Here is an 11,084-nt window from a genome sequence, read left to right as displayed (position 1 = left end):
TTTCCCACAGTACACAGTTTATAAATTAAGCTCCCCAGATTTCTATTGTCACTCTGAAACTCTAGGGGTTAGAGGGACAATGACCTTCAGATTTCCTATTTCTTATTGCTACTCGCCCCTACACCCCCTCGCTCTCTATGTCCCTCTTCTGGAGGCCAGATGGAGAAATGAAGGTGGTCCCTTTAAGGGAGCTCTCAGTGTCTGGCCCCGGGAAGCCCCAGGCCGGGAGCAGGGGCGGGGCTCCGGGGACCCGGGCTTCCCACGCAGCCGGGGACGCCGCTGCGTCATGGCGCTCACAGCCAATCAGGATGAAGCCTGTCTGGACGCATTACTAGGGCGACGGGCCCGACGCCTCCTGCTTCGGGATGAATTAGCGGCGGGTTCTGCACCCAGGTTGTGACCTCCACGGATTCTGCAGCTCACCCACGCGCTCTCCACTGCGTCGCGCGTAGTCCTCTGCTGGCCACAGGTAAGAAGCTGGAACCGTCAGGTGGGGGTTCCGGCGCCGGGAAAATGGCGGCGGCGGTCGGGGGATCCCCGGTTGGCGGAGGGGGAGCAGTCCCATGGCTCTTCCCTGGATCGCGGGCCTCCCCAGGATGCGGCCCCCTGTAACGGTCACTTGACGGGGAATTGGGGTCCGGATGCGGGTGGCTGTGCCACCGGCTCAGGTGAGAGGAGGCGTGGGGAAGCGATTCCCGGAGGCTGGCGGAGGCGTCGAGGGCCACGGAGCCGCTCGGCCGGCTCGATGGGCCGCTTTGCTCGGTGTTTACAGAAAGCGCACCAACACGTCCCTGCTACAGACCTGGGCGGGTCCAGGAGCTGCACCGTTGCGAACACAGTCCAGCCTTTCACTGTTAAATCGGATGTACAAAAGGTCCCAAGTGGCCGCCACGTGCGTGGCTTAGATGTGAACTGGAGAAGGCAGGGGCTGGAACTGGTTTATCTGTGTCCTCCAGGCGCCTGCTTGTAGGTGACAGAGGGGCAGTGCCGCGAAAGGAAGGGTGGGCCCCAACGAGGAGCTGATGTCAAGTCCGATCATTAAGGCGAGTGTCTGAGCTCCTGCTTCTCCATTGGAAGAGAAGAAGTAAAAAGTTTGGGCGCTTAGGTGTTGGGGAGACAGTCTTCCTCCTTGTACTTTCTGGGTTCAGGTGGGTTCCCCGGGGGCATTGCCCCTGCCTTCGAAGTTCTTTAGCTCTATTCCACGTGCACGTGGCTGCATGTATAATTGAGGATTTGTTGCCAAAATCTTGGCTCTCTGTGCACCAAAGCCAGACAGAAATAGAGACAGAATTATGGAAGAGAAAGAAAGGGTAGCTTTATTACTTTGCCAGGAGGCAAAGCAGGAGCTCAGTAGGCTAGCAGAAGAGGTTATGTAGTCAGACAGCAGTATGTGATAAGGATCAAGGCGGTAACAGTCTTGTATTTACATCTTCTGCGAATTTTCAAAACGGTGGGGGTTGCTAACAAGATGAGGGGTTTGTACAGGGTCTCAGCAGGCCAATCTCCTAATCTTGATGAGCCTCTCTGTTCCCTTTAATCTTTGCCTCAGGTGGTTACCCTTGCTGTTCCTCCTGCCCTTTGGAACTCAGAGAAGGTCATGGGAGGCCAGAATCTTGCCTACAAGGAATGGGGAACAAAAGAGGTCTCCATGCCCAGGAGCCCAACAGGGCCCTGCTCAGTATCAGACTGACATTTAGTTTAAGCTCAGGAATGTAAGGTGAAAGTGAAGTCGCTCAGTGGTGTCCAACTCTTTGTGAGCCCATGGACTGTAGCCCACCAGGCTCCTCTGTCCATGGGATTCTCCAGGCAAGAACACTGGAGTGGGTTGCCATTTCCTTCTCCAGGGGATCTTCCTGACCCAGGGATTGAACCCAGGTCTCCTGCAATGCAGGCAGATGATTTAACCTCTGCGCCACCAGGGAAGCCCTTACAGAAGGGCTGTAAGTAAGGTCTTACAGAAATGAAATTTTGTCCATTTGTGTCAGTCCCTTATTTGAGCAAAGGCTTGTCATGATATATGAGGAAGCACAAATCAATAATTGAAGAAGGTTTTAAGTTTTTATTAAACTCTTCAAAAGAGTACTTTGCCAGATGACTTTTACAACATAATTTATGTTAGGTGTTAAGATTTATTGCTTTGATGTTTTTTTCTGGTTTCTGTTTATAGAAAAAAGGTAACATTGGTTCTTTCATTGAGCCTTGGTGGAACTGCCCAGCCATGTCCTTGGGATATAAAGATTAATTGCTGATCCTGAGTGAGACAGAGAAGTTTGATTCACTAATGCAGGTGATAAGGACTCAAGTATAGTTGGGGTGGGTACAGAGAGCCGCAGGAATGCATAGCAGGTAACAGTCGCTCTACTGTGGTCCTGTCTTAGAAAGAAAGGGAGCTGATTGCAAGGTAAAGGGGGAAGGAGCTTTAGGCAAAGGAGAAGGCAGTACTAAGTTAGGTTGGGTTAGTTTTTTAAAAAAACTGTCTTGATGAAAGTCCTTTTTGCAAAACTGTTGTATCTTTTGAGAATAAAAAAAAAAAAAGATTCATTTAAATTTTTTCCCTGTTTTAAAAAAGTTCCTATTGTACATTGCATGAAATGTAATTTCATGTGACAGAAAAGCAGGTTAAGTGATTTTTGTTTTCTGAGGCAGTCTTGATTCAGTGGAGTACCTTGTTATTGAGAGAGAGCACAGTGGCACTTTTCACTTGGTATCTTTGGAGTGCCTGCTGTGAATCAGGTACTGTGAAAATGAGGTGTCTTCCTTGTTCTAATTTGAGCAAATGATGGTCCATTTCTTCCCCTCAGGTGCTTAGTCAGGCTGTTGCTGAGGACCAAGGGTAAACAATGGGGAAAAACCCAAAAGAGACTTTCTTCCACACTACATCTCTGGAGACTGGGCGTTGGGCTGGAGTTAGGTACAGTTTCTATTTCCTACTCTGCCACTGAAAATATCTTAGGGAAATCATTGTTTCCTTATTACCTTATCTTTGACATGGACAAAGCATTTCTCCTCCAAGCAATCTCACTGTTGTTGTGAGGAGAAAACAAAAGTATAGGTAAAAGGACTTAAAAAAGTTCAAAGCACTGTGATGACAGTTGACATTATAGACACTGTTCCAGGAGCCTTATACAGGCTCACTCACCCAGCAACATTGTGAAGTGAGTACTTTATCATCTTTGTTTTACCGACGAGGAAACTGAGACACATTGAACTTTTAAGTTATTTTCCCCAAATTGCACTACTAGTGTCATGGTGCCAGGCTGTGTTCTTAGCCACTGGGCATACTGTCTTCTGTAACATGCAGATGTTAATGTGTTGGGGGGATATATATGAACAGGCTTTCAATGAAGTAATTTTGAGTGTGGTCTTTTAGTTGTATAAATAATGACCGTGACTCATTCCATTGGCATGCAATAGTGATTTATATAGTGATGACTACAGTTACTTTGGTTAAGTGATATAGTCATCCTACCTTTAATGTCCATTATTTTTAAAAGTATTTTAAAACAGGGTTGTTACTGACTTCTAAGAGGAAGCACAAATCAATAATTGAAGAAGGTTTTAGTTTTTATTAAACTCTTCAAAAGAATACTTTGCCAGATGACTTTTACAACATAGTTTGTGTTAGGTGTTAAGATTCATTGCTTTGATGTATTTTGCTAGTCTCTGTTTATTAAAAAAAGGTAACATGAATAAAAGTGGCTGGGACATTCATTCTTTCACTGAGCCTTCATGGAACTGCCCTGCCAAGCCCTTGAGATGTAAAGATTAATTGCTGATCCTGAGTGAGACAAAGAAGTTTAATTCACTAATGCAGGTGGTAAGGACTCAAGTATAGTTGGGGTGGGTACGAAGAGCTGCAGAAACGCATAGCAGGTAACAGTCGCTTCTGCTGTGGTCCTGTGCAAGAAAGAAAGGGAGCTGATTGCAAGGTAAAGGGGGAAGGAGCTTTAGGCAAAGGAGGAGGCAATGTCAGTTTGGGTTGAGAGGGCATGAGTGCCCAGGAGTCAGGCCAGAGTTTTGCAAAAGTTGGTGAGAAAGAAGCCAGGAAAGGTCAGGGCCAGATTATGAATTCTCAGTTGAGAGAGTGATTTTATCCTGTGGGCAGTGGGACCTATAGAAGGATGAGTAACATGACCAACTTTATGCTCTGTAATTGGAACTTTGGTGATGGCAGGGTCAAAGACAGAATGTAAGGAAGAAACCAGTTAAGGGCAGGTTCCATACTCCAGACCAGAGATGGTGAGGGAGTGAGGCAGGGCATTCACTGTGACAGCACATTTCAGAGTCCACCACACACATTTTGAAGGCAGAATGGAAGATGGCTGGGTGTGAAGAATAGTGGGGTGGGGAGGGGAGCACCTGCTGAGGAGTGAAGGTAAGACTAAGGTGTTACATTTGGGGTGTTTTGGTAACCATATGGTTAGAGATCAGAAATACTGTTAAAAATTTTAAGGAAAAGGGTGGAGCAAGGTGTTCTTTGTTACTGGGTTTTGGGAAACCTGTAAACCCTCTGAGGTGCTGGGTTACATAAACTGTAACAGAACCACGTTTAACAGAAGCCCTTCTGATTTCTTAGACTATAGAACTCTTAATTATATCCTTGAAGACAATAGGGTCTAGTGTAAAGTGACCCATTGAAGGAAAGCCACTCAAAGGGAATGGGAAGATGGTATGGTTGAAGTAAAATATTAGAATAACAAGTGTTACAGGGTGTTCCCCGCCCCCCGTCTTTGTTAACATTATGTTTTAACATATTTGTACAGAAGTCATATTACGAATGTAGTCACAAATGAATTCTCTGGTTGTAAAACTGACTGCTGCTCAAATTTCCATAATACTAGAGTTGTCTTACCACCAACAACATAACATGAATGCATTTGAAATCAACCACATGATGAAATTGTAAACCTTGCAGAGATGCAGGAATTCATGAATTCAGAGCAAGGCCAGGAACTGTTCAAACCATAAGCAGAAATCAAAGGACTACTGAGTAGAGTAGGCATAGATTTCTTTAAAAAGAGTTAACGCAATGAGTGTAACAATGATTGACAAATTTGACTTCAGACTTTGTTAAAATTGAGAATTTTTCTCCATCTAAAGATAACATTAAGAGAATGAAGGGCAAAATACAGATTGGAAGAAGAAAATGGCAATTCATCTGGCAGATGTATGTATATTATGTAAATTTAATAAGAAAAAAGTTTTATTTTAAAATGTACAACGGTTTTGAATAGGATCTCTGTATGGCCAGTATGCATATAGAGAAGTGTTCAACATCAGTCAATGGAGAAATGCAAATTAATTAATACAATAATGAAAAAACAACAGTGAGATACTACTGTCTGCCTTCTGGAGTGGCTAAAATGAAAGAGTGTCAGTGACTTTCTTGGCAAGGATGTGGAGCCGCAGGATCTCTTAAATGTTTTGGTAGGAATGTAAAGTGGTACATCATCTTGGAAGACTGGCTGTATCTAATCCTACCCATGACCCATCATTTTCATTCTTAAGTATATACCCAAGGGAAATAGATGTATATTCTACCCCTCTCCCCAAAAGTAAAAGGATGTTCATAGCACCTTTATTCATGATAACCAAAAATTAGATGAAACCCAACTGGACATTGGCGGTAGAATGGATGAATAAGTTGTGGTTTATTTATATAATGAAAAATTAAAGAAGCAATAAAAGAGAAGGAACTACTGCTGATGTATACGTCAACATTGATGGATCTCATGGACTTAATGAGCCAGATAATTCATTGAATACTATGTGACTCCATTCAAATGAAGTTCAAAAACAGGTAACAGCTGTTTCCAGGTCAGAATAGTGGTTCCTCCAAGGGGTGGTGTTGGTAATGACTAGAAGAGGCATGAAAGAACCTTCTGGGATGTTGGAAATGTTCTGTATCCTGAGATGGCATGGGTATATGGTATATGAAAAATTCAAGTTGCATACCTAAGATTTGTACAATTTCTCTTATACTTTAATTTAAAAAAGAGGCGCTAGTGAGAATTTGGCAGTGTTAGACTGGTTAACTTTTGATGAGGAAAACCAGCAGGAATGACAGTGAGAAAGGTGCTTTAAAGGAATATGAAAGGAGTATGAGAGGCTCCAGGGAAATGATGAAATCTAGATTTTTTTATTTTTTATTTTGCAAAAATGTCTTTTATATGATTGTCTTGTAAAAGGCAAATGTGAAATTAAGGCTGTTAGGTTGTTTTACAGTTTGGTCTCAAAGTTATGTTCCAAACTCTGTACCACTTGATTAGTTCCTTGTCCTAAGAATTAGTGCATAGTTTCAAGTGTAACCTAGGTTTTGGTAAATACAAGATATGTTATGGGAAATAAATTGATGTGCATTTTGTTTAATTTTGAGGGGAAAAATTCTAATCAAATCTCTTTTTCATCAATATGAAATGTGGTCCCTGTTTAAGAGAAGTCACTGTGTGGCTTTTCTGCATCCCTGCTGATTATTCTTGGAGAATGAGCCCTGAGTTGTGATTCCTTTGGCTGCAGGGTCTTGAATGTAGTGATGGAGCTAAGAAAAGCCTTTGGTGAGCTACCTGTTGCAGCGAGGTAAAGCTCAAGAAAGGCCTTTGTGAACTACCATCAGATTTGACAGTGTTTATCACACCTCTCCCTGGTGGTGGTGGTGGTGGTTTAGAAGCTAAGTCGTGTTTGGCCTTTGCCACCTCGTGGAGTATGGCCTGCCAGGCTCCTCTGTCCATGGGATTCTCCGGACAAGAATACTGGAGTGGATTGCCATTTCCTTCTCCAGGGGATCTTCCCAACCCAGGGATTGAACCAGGATCTCCTGCATTGCCGACTGAGCTACACCTCTCCCTAGGTCTCTCTAACTGACAGTGAGAACGAGGGGTGGGTGGATCCTACTGTGATGACCTGGGAGGCAGAAGTCTGAGGGGCAGCCACCAGTGGGAGCTGACTGGAAATGATTAACCACGTTATCAGCTATAACTCTGTTACAGTTGAGGTTTCTGCACACGTACAGTGCTCACTTCCTCCCAGGAAGGAGATTACTATTCTAGGAATGATAAGGAGCACTTATGCTATCCTTAGTTTTCCGTCTCAATTAGAGATCACCTTCTTTTTCTGTTTGTAAGTGAAAGTTAACCCCCTCCGGAGACCTTGTAGAGCAGGGACATAGCTTATTTCTGTGGTGAGCTAGTGTCTACTGGTGTCACAGAGCAAATGATGGGTAAGAGACAGGAATAAAGATGCAGTGAGGGAAGAGATGTGAGTGGTGGCAGCCATTCTTAGGCTCTATGTGGCCAGTAATGTGGACTGAAAGATTTTTTTTTTTTTAACTCTGACAGTGATTCTTTCCACGCATGAATGTTAAGTATCTTGGGGAAAGCATCTTTGTCTGGGTTCTTATTATTCCTGCCTTCCTTTTCAAATACGAATACTTTTATTTGATTTATTTTTAAAGTTATGTAGTCTTTAAATAATAATTTCCCTTTTAAGGGTTATGGAGAAGAATGATGGTAACCAGGAGTGACTTGAATACCAAAATGTTTATTTGTTTAATCTGAACATTTTTGAACCGTTACTGTGAGCTTGGTGATGGAGACAGAATTGAGTAGGTACTGTTTCTGCCACCTCCAGAGGCCCTAGGAGAGACTCTGCTCCTGGCCTCTTGTAGCCTCTGGTGGCCGCCTGCATTCCTTGGCTTGTGGCCACATCACTCATTCCTCGTCTCTGTGGTCACTGCCTTCTCCTGTTCTGTCTGTGGTCAGATCTCCTTCTGCCTCTTTTTTGAAAGAATGTATGTGATTGTATTTAGGGCCCACCATGATAGTCCAGCTTCCCAGGTGGTGCTAGTGGGAAAGAACTTGCCTGTCAGTGTAGGAGATATGAGACAAGGGTTCAGGTTTGATCCCTGGGTCGGGAAGATCCCCCAGAGGACAGCGTGGCAACCCTCTCCAGTATTCATGCCTGGAGAATTCCATGGACAGAGGAGCCTGGCAGGCTACAGTGCATGGGTTTGCAAAGAGTCAGACATGACTGAAGTGACTGAAACAGTCATGATATTCCAGGATAATCCCTCCATCTTAAAAGATTTAAGTTAATCATATCTACAAAGTTGTCTTTTTTTTTTTTCCTTTTCTGCTTAGGTAATGTTTACAAGTTCAAAGGATTAATACCTTATGTGGGTATCTTTTGAGAGGGTCATTATATAGCCAAGGTATTTGTTAATCTATGTATTGTAGATGAAGAGATTTATTACTTAAAGTCACAGAGTTAGAATTAACTTCTCTCTCTTTATATATATGTTTCCCATCTGTGTACTACCTTTTGGAAGAAAGTAATATTCTGTGTTTATGTGGATTTGTGTCAAGTTTAGGGATTCTTTTTTTTTTTTTTTCCTAAAAGACTTGTTATTTTGAGATAATTGTAGACTTACATGCAATTTTTAAGAAATAATAAAAATCCCCCATGTCCTCTTTATACAGTTTTTCCCAATGTACAGTATTCAAACAGAATATTGACATCGATACAGCCAAGATACTGAACAGCTTCCCCACATGGATTCCTTATATGGTCCTTTGATAGCTTTGCATCCCCTTCTCTGCCCTCTGGCTATCACTGATGTGTTCTCAATTTCTGTAATTCTGTCACTGCAAGAATGTTACTTAAATGGAATTATACAGTGAGTAACCTTTGGAGATTTATCTTTTTTTCACATAGCATGCTTCCCTGGACATTCATCCGAGTTGTTTTATGTATCAGTAGTTTATTCTTGTTTTTGCTTAGTATTTATAGTCTTCAGTGTTTGTTGGTATTGCGTGTGTGTGCTCAGTTGTGTCTGTCTCTTTGTGACCCTGTAGACTGTAACCCTGACGTGAAGAATTGACTCAGTGGAAAAGACCCTGTTACTGGGAAGGACTGAAGGTGGGAGGCGGAGGGGACGACAGAGGATGAGATGGTTGGATGGCATCACCGACTCAATGGACATGAGTTTGAGCAAGCTCCAGGAGTTGGTGATGGACAGGGAAGCCTGGCATGCTGCAGTCCTTGGGGTCGCAAAGAGTCAGACATGACTGAGCAACTGAACTGAACTGAGACTGTACCCCACCAGGCTCCTCTGTCCAGGGAATTTTCCTCCAGGGGATCTTCTGGACCCAGGGATGGAATCCGTGTCTCCTGTGTTGCCAGGCAGATTCTTTACCATAGAGCCACCTGGTAATGTAGCTGAAGGACATCTTTTTTTTTTTTTTAGTTTTTGGCTGTTTTCACTAAAGCTACAGTGAACATTCATGTACAGATTTTATGTGAACATAAGTTTTTATTTCATTGGAATAAATGCCCAGGAATGCAGTTACTACACCGTATGGTAGTTGTATGGGTACATTGAACTCTTAATTCTCTTCCGTCCTGATGCTAATACCAAACTGTCTTAATTATCGTTGCTTTGTGGTAAGTTTTGAAAACGGGAAGTATGTCTCCTACTTTCTTTTTCAAAATTGTGTTGTTTTTTCTGGGTCCCTTACAAGGCCTTACAAATGTTAGAATCAGCTTGTTGGTTTCAACAAAGACATCAGCTGTGGATCTGTTTGTCAGTAATCTTTAATACTGTTTTCATTGAGTTGTACAACCATTACCACAATTAATTTTAGAACATTTTCTTCACCTCAGTAAGAAACCCTGTATCCATTAACAGGGACATCTCATCTTTTCTCATCCTCCTCTACCTTTGACCCAAGCAAATACTCATCTACTTTCTGCCTATCCTAGGCATTTCCTTTAAGTAGAACTACATAATATATGGCCTTTTGTAACTGGTTTCCTTCACTTCTTAGCATAATGTTTTAAAGGTTCATCCCTGTTGTAGCATATAACAACACTTAATTCCTTTTTATGTCTGAGTAATACTCCATTGTATGGATGCACCACTTTTTATTTATCCACTCATCAGTTGATGGACATTCATGTACAAGTTTTTATGTAATTTTTTTGCATAATTATGCTGTAATTTTTTTGGGGTGGTATATACCTAGGAGTTGAGTTTCTGGGTCGTAGAGTAGCTTATGTGTTTAATCTTTTCAGGACTTTTCCACACTCTCCCATTTTACAATCCCCTTGCAGTATGTAGGGGTTTCCATATTTCTCCATCTTCCTCCAATACTTGCTATTATCTTTTTGATTATAACCATTCTAGAGAAGTTGTAATAAAACATTCTCTTGTAATAAAACATCTCTTAAAGAATAAAAAAAACTTTATTACAATAAAATACAATATTTAAAATATTATATTTCATAATAATTCACTCCTAAATTCTTCATCATATATCTTCCAAAAACAAGGTTATACATAACAAGAGTATAATAATACTACTCAACAATTTAATATAATACTGTTGTTTAATATGCAATCCATATCTATGTTTCCTTAGTTGTCCTTTATAGATATTTATTTCTGTATTAAGAATCCAATCAAAGAAGTGTTTTCATGTCTGTTTAGCTTCTTCAGTCTAGACTAGTTGTAAGAAAACATTCTCTTGGATGTGAGGTGATCTCTCATTGCAGTTTCGACTTGCATTTCCCTGATGACAAATGATGTCAGACATCTTTTCATGCAGTTATTAGGCATTTGTATATTTTCTTTGGGGAAATATCTATTCAGATCCTTTGCCCATTTTTTCCTCTTTTATTTTTTTTTAATTATGAAAATATAACGCATTTGCAAGAGACTTGGAAAATACAGAGAAAATTTACATATAGTTCTACTCTATATTACAATTTCTTTTAAGTAGATAAATAAGATTTTTAGTTGGAGTTTCAGTATCAAGCTCAAAAATTAATAGAATGACTATACATAGAAGTAGAAGGATATAGTAGACCTAAAAAGCAGTATGAACCAATTCAACATAATTAAGATTTATACAACTTTGCCTGTTTTTAATTGGGTTATTTGCCTTTTTACTACTGAGTTATACAAGTTCTTCATATATTCCAATTAGAAGCCCCTTATACAAGTTCTTCATATATTCCAATTAGAAGCCCCTTATACAAATTCTTCATATATTCCAGTTAGAAGCCCCTTATACAAATTCTTCATATAT

At 41.3% G+C, this 11,084-nt stretch overlaps 1 protein-coding gene across 2 annotated transcripts in view; it reads left to right on the top strand.

Moving 5' to 3' along the window:
- The first annotated feature begins 300 nt into the window (after positions 1 to 300).
- Positions 301 to 11,084, top strand: part of LCLAT1 (lysocardiolipin acyltransferase 1) — a 193,072-nt gene continuing 182,288 nt past the window's right edge. Inside the window, exon 1 of one of the 2 annotated variants that reach the window (XM_040224147.1) lies at positions 301 to 469. The gene's annotated coding sequence lies outside the window, so the exon portion shown is untranslated. The remainder of the gene's footprint in view (positions 470 to 11,084) is intronic. The other variant, XM_040224146.1, reaches the window with a different exon arrangement.

This window comes from Oryx dammah, unplaced genomic scaffold (assembly GCF_014754425.2).
Source record: "Oryx dammah isolate SB20612 unplaced genomic scaffold, SCBI_Odam_1.1 HiC_scaffold_25, whole genome shotgun sequence".
NCBI lineage: Eukaryota > Metazoa > Chordata > Mammalia > Artiodactyla > Bovidae > Oryx > Oryx dammah.
The sequence above is the reverse complement of the archived record's forward strand: the minus strand, read 5'-3'. Positions and strand labels throughout refer to the sequence as shown.